We start from the raw sequence: 12,278 nt of genomic DNA, 5'->3' as shown, positions 1-12,278 counted from the left end.
CCTCCGTGTTTTCCCCTCGACCTCCGCGTTTTATTTGGCCAACTTGCTCTGAATGTCGACCCACCACAAGACCCCCATCATCCTCTCTCAGAATAACTCTTCTGACCACTGCCAGGATGGGACCCCCTAACCGAGGGCGTGAAAAATGGAACGGCCTCCGGTCATTCCAGCCGCACGGATGGGGACCCCACGATGGCCTCAGTGCCTTGACAAGAGGACACACCACGGGCTTTGCTCCGTCTGCCGAAGCGCACACACCACAGAGGTCACGTGAGCTCACAGCGCAGGTGGCGGCCACCTACAAGCCGAGGGCAGAGGCCTGAGGATGGAATCCGCCCCTCCAGCCTCCAGAAGAGGGAAGAAATGATCATATGTCCTTTGAGGCCCCCCCCCCCCAGTCTAGGCCACTTCTTTATGTAATGGGATGATGCACCCCATGACAGTTTTAGGAAACACCTTTCTGCTGCGGTCACGGCATGCCTCACACGAGTGCATGGATTTTCTTATCCTTGTACAGACAGAATAAGTCGTTTAAAGGCAGGGGCCGTGTCTGCGGTGTTAGCATGCATCACTAAGTCTTACGTACGGTATAGGTGGACTTTAAACTATTTTTCAGCTGCTGCCATTTGCCATGAGCCACGCGTAGTTTTGCGGGTGACTATTGTGTCGCTAGCTGACATATTTAATTTCTGGCTGTTCGTTTGAAATCCAGGGGTGGTCTATGGCATCTCAAATGCCGAAAGGCCCGAAGAAGGGGTCCATTTAAAAAATAATCAGTGATTAAAGTCATGAACTCATTCAGATCTGTTTCTCCGTTGCCAAAGGCCGGTCTCACTCTCTCTTCGGAAGAGGCTTTGTGCGCGCGGACCTCTGAACGCCTGCCCACGCCCTGTCCAGATTCGTCTCATTTCTCCTCGTTTGCCATTGCATCCCATCATTTTAAAAATGGGGAGGGGGTTATGTCTCATATCCCACTGAGAACAATATGTTTGAAGACCCGCTTCCTGGAAGAAAACTTCCAAACTCATACTGCAGGCAAAAGAGATCATTTTTCTCCTTGACAGTGGGGTGGACTCCAGTGGATGAGGCGCTAACATACCCCTTGGTCCATACTCTGCTTCTCATGCACTTTTCTGTTGATCCTACTAGTCGGCTGTTAAATTCATTGAGAGCATCGACTATGCCTTTTTCTTTCCTTGGAATCCTCATCAAACTTGTAAACAGTTTAAGATCAGTATTTTGCTGTTAATTTTTGATCCATTAACTTAATCTTGGCATACTTTGGTTCCTGGTTTGTATCAAATATCTCTGCCAAAAAATTTTTACTGAAGTATTTTGAAGCTTATGTTACAGATTGTACAGCAGAAGTAACAGAAGATCCATTCTCATTGTCTTAAATATTAAATCCTTGGCCGTCTGTAGGTTCCTGGAGGGATTACGTAGGCCCCTGGGTCTGGTTTCTGCAGGTCTCTTGGTGTCCCTGACCTCCACGTCCCTCACTCTGGTGTCCAGTGTGGCCCCTTGCCCACCAACCTACTTAAAATCAGTGTCCAAGAGTTTCCAGCTTAAAGACAGTCGTCGGCGTTGATGGCCTTGTCTCTGAGTCAGACCGATGGCCCAGAAATAAGATGTCCTTGGCTTCCCCTGTCTGAGGCAGCTTAGTCAGCCCCTGAGGGAGAGAGCAGGATTTGCCTGATTTGTGGTTGCCATGGAAATCAGAACCCACCCACCCCCAAGCTGTGTGTGATGTCATAAAGGATATGGGGTTGTCACAGTGTGGGGGATGGGAGACAAGCTCAGTGCTGGCCACAGCTGTAGAGTTAGTTACGTGCGGCAAAATGCATCGTATTAAACTTGGCATTTATAAGAAGCCAGTTAGCAATTTACGAAGTAGTAATTCATAAGTTGTAAATTCTTCAATGAAGTCAGCATGTGCCTTTAATCTTCATAGAAATCATAAAAAAGATTTTCAATGGCCTGGTTTGGGTATCTTATTATCTATTAAAATTATAAGTAGTATTTAAGAGAAATAAAAGTAAAAGTTTTGCGTGTATGTATAAAATTTCATTTTGTAGAATCCCATTTGTCTCAACCATCAAATTATTAGCTATGCCTCTTTTTAGTTTAAAAAAAAAGTTTCCTAGTGTTTATAATGCATCTTTAACATTTTCGAATCATAGCAGACCACTTCACATGGGATGCAGAAAAGCCAGCAGTGTACTATCCACTTGTCCTCTGCTATTTTTGTCATACTTTTTACTTTTTAAATCCATAATTTATTATCGTTTTGGTTTAAACCATTAATCGTCTTTAGAAGAAATTAGAAAGCAGGAAAACAGAAGTCTTTTTGTATCGCCATCCTCTCCCTGTAGGATTCGGGTTTGGTTTGGTATTGTTTTTCTGGTATCATTTCCACGGTGCCAAAGAGCTTTTATCCAATATTTCTCAAAGTGCAGGTCTGCTGCAGACGGATGCCTCAGCTTGGGGGTGTCTTTAGAAGTCATTATTTTCCCTTCATTTTTAACGATATTTTCACCGGACGTGCAATTATACACTCACAGCTTTGTTTTGTTTATTTCTTCCTCTGCAGAACCTTCTGCTTGTTCCCGTGGGCGTGAGTGTGTACGTCTTAATTCACAGAAAGAGAAGAAGGCTGCCGAGCGGTTAGCAGATGGACCCAACTGGACTCGTTCGCTCCTGAAGATTGGATTCTCAGTGGGCTGACTCCCCGCCTTCCCACCAGCGAGGGGGCGCTCCGTTACTCACCCAGGACGTGTGCCCTGTGAGTATTTGGAGGGGCGATGGATGTCAGGTACCCACGGGGAGCTTCACCAGCTTCGAAGAAGGAAAATGACTAGAAAGTGGGCTGGCTGATTTATCACAGTAACCAAAGGGTTTTCAAAGAGCAGGTGTCCCCCGAGACATCAGTGCCTCCTTCAACTAACATGCCCTTGGCGTCGGCATGCGAGCAAGCACTGTGTAGGCCACATTGTTTTAACGGCCCTGGGAACCCCGGAGAAGGACGTTTACACAGAACCCACTAGTCGAAAGGTCGACTCACTGATGTATCTACTTCTGGTGAAATACCTACCGGTGAGTGGAATAATGTTTAAAAGTTTTTCTGTGATTGAACTGGGCAAGAATCTGATTGGACTAGAATCAGCTGATAGTTATATACACTCTTAAAAATAGCATGAAATAGCATAGGTGTTATTTGTATTTGCAATGAGCGGTTTTCTTTATTTATTCATATTTTTAATTTATTTTTATTATGGTGACATTGGTTCATGAAATCCAGAAAGTTTCAGGTGTACAATTCCACAGTCAGGCGTATATATTGACACCGAGTGTTCACCTCCCATAGTTAGATTTCTTTCTGTCACCACATATTTGACCCCCTATACCCCGTCTACCTCCCTCCACCCCTCCCCACCACCCTCTGGTAACCACTAGTCTGTTGTCCATGTCCATGAGTCTCTGTCCTGTTTGTTTGTCGCTATATCCCACATATAACTGGTGTCACGTGGTTTTCAACTTTTTCTGTCTGGCTTATTTCACTTAGCATGATCATCTCAAGGTCCGTTCATGTCGCAAAGGGCAGTATTTCATCTCTTCTAATGGCTGAGTCATATTCCATTGTATATATGTAAACATAGCAATGAACAGCTTTAAATTTTGTTTTTGCCCTACATAAAACAGTGTTGCCATTTACTTTTAATTTTACAGCAAATGCTAACACTGCAGGTGAATAATATGTGAAATTTATTTCAACTGTCGCAAGCAAAGTCCAGGTTAATCAGAAAATCTCTGTCTCGGTTTTATGTCTGTCATCATTGCCACATGTCGTCAAGAGTGAAAGATAAAATTCTAAAAATGTTAAAACTCAAAAGACATGGGATTAAGGAAAAGAACTGTACAGAACTATGAAACATTCTGAAGCAATGGCCAAATGCTCAGACAACGAACTGGGTATTTCTTCCAGGAAATGAAAGTGAGTTTGAAAAACACCCATCACTCCTTTCAATGGCTAATTGCCCCCAAATAATTTACTCGGAATGCAGAATGGATCAGGTTTGTTCCAAATTGGCTTTGCGGTGAACTTGAAGGCCACGCCTAAGGAAACAGCCGGTTGGCCATTGGTTATCAGTGGCCAGGGTTCCAGCCCGCACTGCAGCCTCGGGGCAGGCAGGGACTTCCAAGTACCCGAGTTCATGGCGTGTCTCCATGGCCTCAACCACGCTCTCTGCTAGAAGGTGTCACAGGCGTTCAAAGTCCCAAAAGACTGTGCAACACCCAATATCGGATTTAAGTGACTTCAACCAAGAATGCGTAAAAATGATAAAAATGAAAGCCCAGGATGACAAGCCGAGTTCACTTGGAAAACTTCATATTTTTAAGTACATGCGATGGGACCTACAAACCTATTACAGGCCATTCCCAAAAGTGTCACCAAGACAGGAAAGCACATAGAGTTTACTGCAGTGATTCCCAGCTAATTTAGTGACGTGAATTGCACACCCAGCGTGTGCCAGGCGGTGGTTAATGATGTGGATAAATGAAGACACAGAAGTCATGTTTCCTGTCTGGCGAGGGAACCAGGGACATGCCTACGATGATGCTGGTACACGTGGTCACACACGTGTTCTCTAAGCGTCATTTTCTAAACGTCTTAGCAGATGACGTGTGAGGTCGGTTGGGATCGACTGTCACACAATGACTCTCATGAGATACGTAAAAAGAACGTATCTTTTGGATGCTGGGACTCTGTATTAGCGCACATTTTAATTCTTTTAAACTGAAACTTGCGCCTGTAGGTTTTCAGGACAGTAATGTCTTGGCTTGGTGACAAAGCTCCAGACCTCGGTGGGGCCCCCAGAGAGGCGAAGGACCACCCCCCAGCCCTCTTTACTGCCATGTCCACTCGTCTACGGCCATTTCCTGCACGTTTGTTTTTCCTTTTGGAGGAAGAGACTGCCCCTTGCAAGAGTCTCAGCTGAGGAAATGATACCCAAATTCATCTCCATCTGCTTCCTGGGAAAATGCGTTCACCTGCGCAGCAGGTAGCGTGCATCATCCTGTTTCGTCTCGCTAAAGCGCTCAGCTCCCTTGGCCTGGGGTCGCATGTACCTCATTCTGCATTTCTCTCCTGCCAGCGTTAAAGACATAACCTCAGAGTTTGCCTCCTCCGGGATTTGCCTCTTAATGTTTAAATGCAAACTTCAGAATTAAAAAAAAAAAAAATACTTTCTAGAACCAGTTTCTTAGAAGAAACGCTTTGCTTTCAATACCAGTATTTCTGCCGTGAGCTGAAAGATGGTTGTGCTTTGCTACTCCCAGCCATGAAGGTGACTCTGATGCTTCTAGGTGCTTCTGTGCTCATTCTCTCATGGAAGATACGCTTCAGCCCAAAGGCTGCAGAAAGTAAACATGTACCAAGACGAAAAACGCATCGGAGACTTCAAAAAAGTGAATACAGCGTCCATGCGTAGGGTTGGAAATAAGAGTGTAAATTCAGACGAGATGAGTTTGGACGTGATTCTCCAGAAAATAAGCATCCGACAGACATTTTTTACTTTATATTTGCTGCTATGGCGGTCGACTCCAGAAGCCGGCCTTACTGGAAATATTTTGGTTTCTGTAACTTTATCTGCAGTTAAAAGAAGGGATTTATTGGAAATGAAATGTCAGTGAAGTATTATAGAAGTTCTAAACAAGTCTCTTGAAAGACTTTGGAACTGTCGATAGGACAAATTGAAGCTTTGTTTTGTTTTTGTTTTTAATTTACATCCTCTTTTATTAATATTTTCTTATTTGGGAAAAAAAAAACCTCCCAAATCAAGGATGAAGCCTTTTTTTTTCCTCTCCTCTCTGTTTTCAATTGTTGCTCAAGAAAAGTTTCATTTTTAAAAAACTCAAGTGTTTCCTAGATGTTCTTATAATCTCAAGGTAGGTAAACTGATATCATTTATCTTAATAGCATTTGACTATTCATGTCTTTTTTTTTTTTCCAAAAAGGCATTTCTTAACCCAGGTCATGAGTGATGAAAAACAGAGATGTTTTGCTAACATGGAAAGAAAAATTACACGCATCCTTGAACCCCCGCCGACGGGGCTGCAGGATGTTGACCTTGAGGTCGAAGGGCCTAGGCCCTAAGCCGTCTGTTCCCTGAGCTCTCCTGCAGGAAATGCGTGTGGTGTGACTTGCAACACTCCCAGAATACCTTGGTGAGCTGAGCGATTGCATGCAGGTGTCTGATGGAGCAAACAGACCACGGAGACGCCAGCCTCTCCGGAAGTGTCCACACAAGCTGAGATTTATGGCCCCTGCACCAAAGATGGGAACTCAAATCTTGTTTCTCCAGTGACTTGTGTAAGAGAAAAGCGAGAGGCTGTATTGTAAGCAGGTGCCACAGGGAGCGTGTGCCTTGGCGTCTGGGGAAGTGTGAACAGGCGCTTAGTGGTCCCCGTTGTCCACTGTCTCATCAGGATGCTCCTAGCTGACGCGCGCCAGGAAACGGACCACAAACAAAACTTGCAGGCGTAGGAGGACAATATCCCGTCTTGGAATTTCTCAGCTGGATCCAGCACGTTTTCGGTTATGCGATGATGGGTGTCTCTTTGTGGATGTTATCTTAAGAATAAAACGTTCTCAACTCTTCCGTTTTTCCAAAGTGTGAACACTCAAGTGAAGAATTAAACAAGCAGGGCTCTATGGTTTCATCTTACCATTATTCGTATTTTAGAGGGGAAAAAAGTTCATTCTTAACATAGAAAGAGCCGAAATGGGAAAAATAAAAGCGTCATGGATGGAATCTCAAGTTTTTAATGAACGTAGGACAAACCGGGTTTGTGGTGTTGCTGTTGGTCGTTGTAGCTCCATTGAGAATTGGGCATCTGTGCTCACAATCCCTCTCGTGTTCATCGTAAAGGTGTGAGGTAATGAATTGACTTGGCCAGCACACAGCGAGAGTGTGCTAAGGCCGTCGTGGGCACACAATTAGGCTCACAATTAAAAAAAAAAAAATGATTCCGTGACCTGTTACTTTTGAAAATCTGGCCGCACCTGGCGTCACGGAACGGGAGTTTGGGCCCAGGTGGAGAGATGGCTGGTCTCGAAAGCAGTAGGTACCGTATTTTACATAACATTGATGCACGGGCAGCGGTCGGTGTCTGAGGATGGACGGGGCGGGTGATGACGAAGATGAACTTTGCATGGGAGCAACACGCACGTCACCCAGTTTTCCACCGTGAGGGCGCCCGAGCAGGGGGACCTCAGAGGCCTGAGGAGGAGGAGGCCGCCACGCTTTACCTGGAGCCGCCTCGGCCATGCTGTCTCCACGCATTCAGGATCTGAGACCCGGGGGTCAGTGTACACAACACCCCGTGCTTCTTTCCAGGACAGAAAGAGAAGAGAACATTCTAGACCGAGTGTCATGTGTCACGGTCACCAATCACCAAGTCTCGTGACATGCCTTCTATGCATCGAGCGAGAACTACTTCTAATATTTTAAAACCCATTCGGAAATACAAATAAGAAACCTCATGATCATTCATTTCGTCTAAATCTATTTTCTGCCGATACTTTTTTCACCTGGCCCTGTGCCTTCCCCTCGAACGAGGGGAGGGAAAGGCGCATTTCCCCCACATCAAGAAAGATCGTTGGCAACAAGGAATTGGGGGCCTCAATCCCTCCAATACATCCGTCGTCTTGACACCACCTCTGATCATCAGTAATGATATTAAACTCCGAACGCTTTGAGCAAATCGTACACCCGTAATTAAATTTGGATGCTGTGTCTGGAAGCTAACCTCGAATTATTTTTTTTTTCATATTTCGCTTGATAATGCTACTTCTGTGAACATTTGCCATAACCATGGAATAAAGCATACACATTATATTACCGTTTGCCATATAAAATTGAGCGCATTGAAAAACATGCATTATTTAAGTTAGAGTCTGGAAAAGCATGACGGTTCCCGGCTTTTCCATTGGCCCTCGAGCTCTGCAGAAGTTTTGCATTTGCTGCGAAGAAGCTCAGGCCCCCAGACACTACGCAGACGCCCACGGCGGAATCCCACACGGCCTGAGACAGCCGGATGCTCGCCGGCGCGGTTCTGGCTGAGGTACGTTCCACTGCGCGTCCTGTTCTATGGCATTCTGTGTTCTTGTTCGGTGTTGGCCATCACTTCTTGTACTTTATTTCTGCTTCTCGAGAAGCTGACTTCTGTGTCGCATAGTCTCATGGGACAGCACGGATCTCTCAGAAAGGAAGATCTGCCTCTCCAGCCGATGCGTCAGACACTTTAGTCAGAATGAACTCAGAGCCAGCTCAGTGGTTACACAGAGATGTACAGTTCTTTTGATTTATTTTTCACTTATCTCCATTTTATTCCACTTGCTCTGTGATTCTTGTCACTTTTTATTTTGAAATATTTTCAAGCACACAGAAGATGTCTAAGTATAGTTCCGAATGGACCGGAAACATTTACCCAGATTTAGGATATGTTAAAAGTGTGCCATGTTCGATTTGCTGTATTCTATCGCTGTATCTATCATAGATTTTCTATCTATCTGTCTGTCTATCTATCATCTATCTACCTATCATCTATCATCTATCATGTCATACATTTTCTATCTAACGTATTTTTCTATTTATCTATCATCTATCTAATATCTAATATCTATCTATCTATATCTATCATCTAATATCTATCTAGTATCTATCATCTATCATATATTTTCTGTCTGTCTATCATCACCTACTCATTCCTGTGTTTTCATGTGTGCACACCCATATAACACACTTACACACACCCCTATACACAAAGTGCATTCATAATTGTCTGAGCTATTTGAAACTCAGTCGCAGCTGCCATGTTCACGTAGCCCTAGATATTCCGGTGGCATTTGTAAAGGGTAAAGTCTGCACACACCTAGGTCCATGATCGACATTCGGCAAGTTGATGCGATGGTACGGTACCGTTATCCGATTCACAGCTATCCTCGACCTTTGCCCTTTGTCTCTCTAATTTCCTTCTTTGTTCATTTTCCTTTTCCAGGGTCCAGCCACCATCGTGACCTGGATCGCATCGTCGTGTGTCTCTAATTTCCTTCAAGCCGGAGCAGCCCCTCCATCTCTCGTTGTATGTCGTGACCTCGATATTGTCATGTCGGTGCCATTATTTTGTCGAATACCCTTCAACGTGAGTTGGCCCCAGTGATTCCTAGTGATGGGACTCAGTCTGTGCATTTTGGGCAAGGATGCCACCTAAGTGACGGCGTGCACCCTCCAGTGCCTCACGGCAGGAGGCACACGTGATCTCTTTGTGTCCTGTTACTGGGATGTTAAATTTCACCACTTGGCTACGTCGTATTTCCCTGATTTTCTCCCGCGAATTGGCTAATTTCCCCTTTGCAATCCATCCGAAATTTGCGACGTTGCTTAGAAATCAGTGTGACATTTTGGGGCTACGTTTCCATCATCTTGTTCGTCAAACTCGGCTTGCCAGCTCCTGGCCGTTGCCACCAACGTGATGGCTGCAAGGTGGTGCTTTCCTAGCTGCATCCCTTAGTCAGCTGGAGAAGGTCTCTCCATCATTATGAACTCAGGGATAACACACGTGCAAATCTTTGAAGCGAGCGAGCTCTTGCAAACGGGCGGCTGTGCGCGTTTGACGCATCCTCAGCGAGTCCCGGCACTCCGCGACGGAACGTTCTCTTTTGCAAGAAGCTTCTGGCTCTAAACAACTATTTAGCAGTTGCACTGGATTCTGCTCCGTCCTTTGAAGTAGCACAGTGTCTGTCTAAGAGATGACAGGACAGCAGCCAGACAAAAAAGAAAAAGCCACGGTAAATCTCTCCACTGTGCACTCGTAATGGGCTCAGCTGAAAACGTTAACACCCAGGTAGGTGTGTGCCGGGAAGGAGCCACAAGACGAGGATTTCAAGCTGCCCAGTGGAACGGGAGAGAGGCAGCTCAGCAGGTGCTTTAAAACTAAGCGCTTCGCAATGAGACATTTGTACGAGGGATTTGAGGCCTTATCTAAATTCCCATTTCCTGAACTGGGAATGAAGAAACATTTAATGAAGCTCTTTATACGATGCAGACCTGGCATTTATCATCAGAGACTTCGCTGTACAACGAATTAAAAACAGCCATTCATTAGGAAGGTATGTGCGTGTGTGTATCTATATGTATGTATATATTTCATATACATTTTCTGCATCGCTCGTAGTCGAATTCCAGATCAAACTTGCGTGTTCTCGTCCTTCTAAGTTGACTTGGGAAAACCTATGTGTGATCGATCACGCCGGCCTCACCTCCAACGCTAGCTAATGAAGCTTTCTAAAGGGGGAAAAAAATCATTGGCCCGTCCATTTTCATTTTCCTCTCTTCAGAGACAACCCAATAAAGGTGTTCTCCATATTTAGAAGCAGGAGCGATCACTCCTTAGCTGGATTCACATTATACATTGAACCTGCTTGTGTTAAAACATCTACCCGATTTTTTCCGTAATTATTTCTGCCGTCCTTGTTAAATAAAGAGCTCCTTGGTGACTAAGAACATAAAAATATACTCGTGGTGAAGTAAGATCCCTCTAAATCTCGGCTTCTCCACACACATTGTTTTAGTCTCATAAAAATGCTGCGTACTAGGTTGTATCATTTCCATCTCGTGAGTAAAACAATGGGATCAAAAAAAACCAAGATCCTCGCTCAAAGTCCCTGGTCGCTTTTGGACTGGAACCAATTCTGTCAAAAATCTCCTTCGGAAACATTTCAGCGATCACCGTGGACACATGCATTCATCTTAGTATTCCCGGGAACTGAGCTGATGATTTCATTATAGATTAAATTACCTTAATCCATAATTAAGGTAACTTCAACCAACACTTTGTAAATATCTACCTAGTTATTTCCATATACCAAGAGGTGAACATGCTGCCCAGAACAGGAAAATCACAATTCACCATATGCGAAAGAGTTGAGAGAATTTTTTTCAGAGATTGTAACTCCAAGCGACGTCGCAATTGGCAACATTAAAAGTTGTCTTCTACGCAGAATTATATCATTATCTTTAAATTGTATGCAAGCACGTTCCTTGCAAGATCTTTTTACACATTTACTATATATATATATATACACACGCACATACATTATACTATATATTCATATAGTGTATATACAGCATGCATATGTGTATATGTGTATTATATATTATAATATAGACACACATGCTGTTCAGAGCCCTGGGCATTATGCAAATTAAGTAAGCACCGTGATGGTTTTATTGCCTGTCACTATCGACATGTGAAAAGTGTGAAACAGCTGGCACTATATCCAGATCTTCAATCTGAAACTTTAAATAAAGGTGAGGAAAAAGTGTGTGTCTGTATAGAACATGATATGAAAAATAAACTGCCTGGTTTTATTTTTTTTTAACAATGTTACACAATTCAAACCTTACCTTGAACTGTGAGAAGTCACGTTTCGTGAGTGAGAAAGCTTATTAGTCTAGAATGTTTTAAAAGAGACTCCCCTGAGGCTTTCCGTAAGCTCAGCCTAGAAACCACATGCTAATGATGGCAGAGCCAGGGCGTGCAGAGTCCATTTGAGAATATTCTCGTTTTTAGGCACGTTACAAACACAGCAGCCTCCTTGTCTTTCGTGGTCTGAGTTTCTGAACCGCTAGGGCGCACGTTACTTCTCTCTGTCTTATTAAATGTCATTTTCAATGGAAAATGGTAAGATTTGAACTCAGTAGTTCAAATGCTACGCGCACTAATGTTTTCCTGCTGTCTAAAGGGAAAACTCTCCAAGGTCGGTTCGAATCTCCTTAACGTTTATTTCTATACCGTTTGGAAAAATAGTGGCATAGATGTTCCTGAAGGCGAGACAATGAAAAACGAATTTAGCGAGTCCAGGTGACGACAGGACTCGGGCTGAGTGGATGTTTTTCAGCCTTCTGGTCTACCCCCTCAGCAAAATTCTTCCTACTTTTTTCTCTCTCTCTCTTTTTTGTTGTTAGGGTTTCACGAGCTCTGAAATGGATGTCGGGATCCGTCACAGGAGGGATGCTTGGAGCTCCTTCAGTGCGTTTTGTACGTCTGGATGTTCCCTCTAAGAAAGCCGGTATAAATGCACTAGTGCAGTGGTCCCCAGCCTTCATGGCACCAGGGAATCTAACGCCTGAGGATCTGAGGCGGAGCTGAGGCGGTGATGCTGGCGCTGGGGAGCGGCTGCAGATACAGGTGAAGCTTCGCTCACCTCCTGCTGT

General features: G+C 44.3%; 2 long non-coding RNA genes across 2 annotated transcripts in view; both read left to right on the top strand.

Moving 5' to 3' along the window:
* Positions 1-2,594: 2,594 nt before the first annotated feature.
* Positions 2,595-7,078, top strand: LOC111733654. Its single transcript, XR_002778084.1, has 2 exons — positions 2,595-3,093; positions 6,016-7,078. It is a non-coding gene; the product is annotated as an uncharacterized LOC111733654 (long non-coding RNA).
* A 4,951-nt stretch (positions 7,079-12,029) lies between these two features.
* LOC111733655 overlaps positions 12,030-12,278 on the top strand; it is a 23,786-nt gene continuing 23,537 nt past the window's right edge. Inside the window, exon 1 of the long non-coding RNA XR_002778085.1 lies at positions 12,030-12,093. This is a non-coding gene — a long non-coding RNA (uncharacterized LOC111733655). The remainder of the gene's footprint in view (positions 12,094-12,278) is intronic.

Source organism: Pteropus vampyrus, unplaced genomic scaffold (assembly GCF_000151845.1).
Source record: "Pteropus vampyrus isolate Shadow unplaced genomic scaffold, Pvam_2.0 Scaffold605, whole genome shotgun sequence".
Lineage (NCBI taxonomy): Eukaryota > Metazoa > Chordata > Mammalia > Chiroptera > Pteropodidae > Pteropus > Pteropus vampyrus.
The sequence above is the reverse complement of the archived record's forward strand: the minus strand, read 5'-3'. Positions and strand labels throughout refer to the sequence as shown.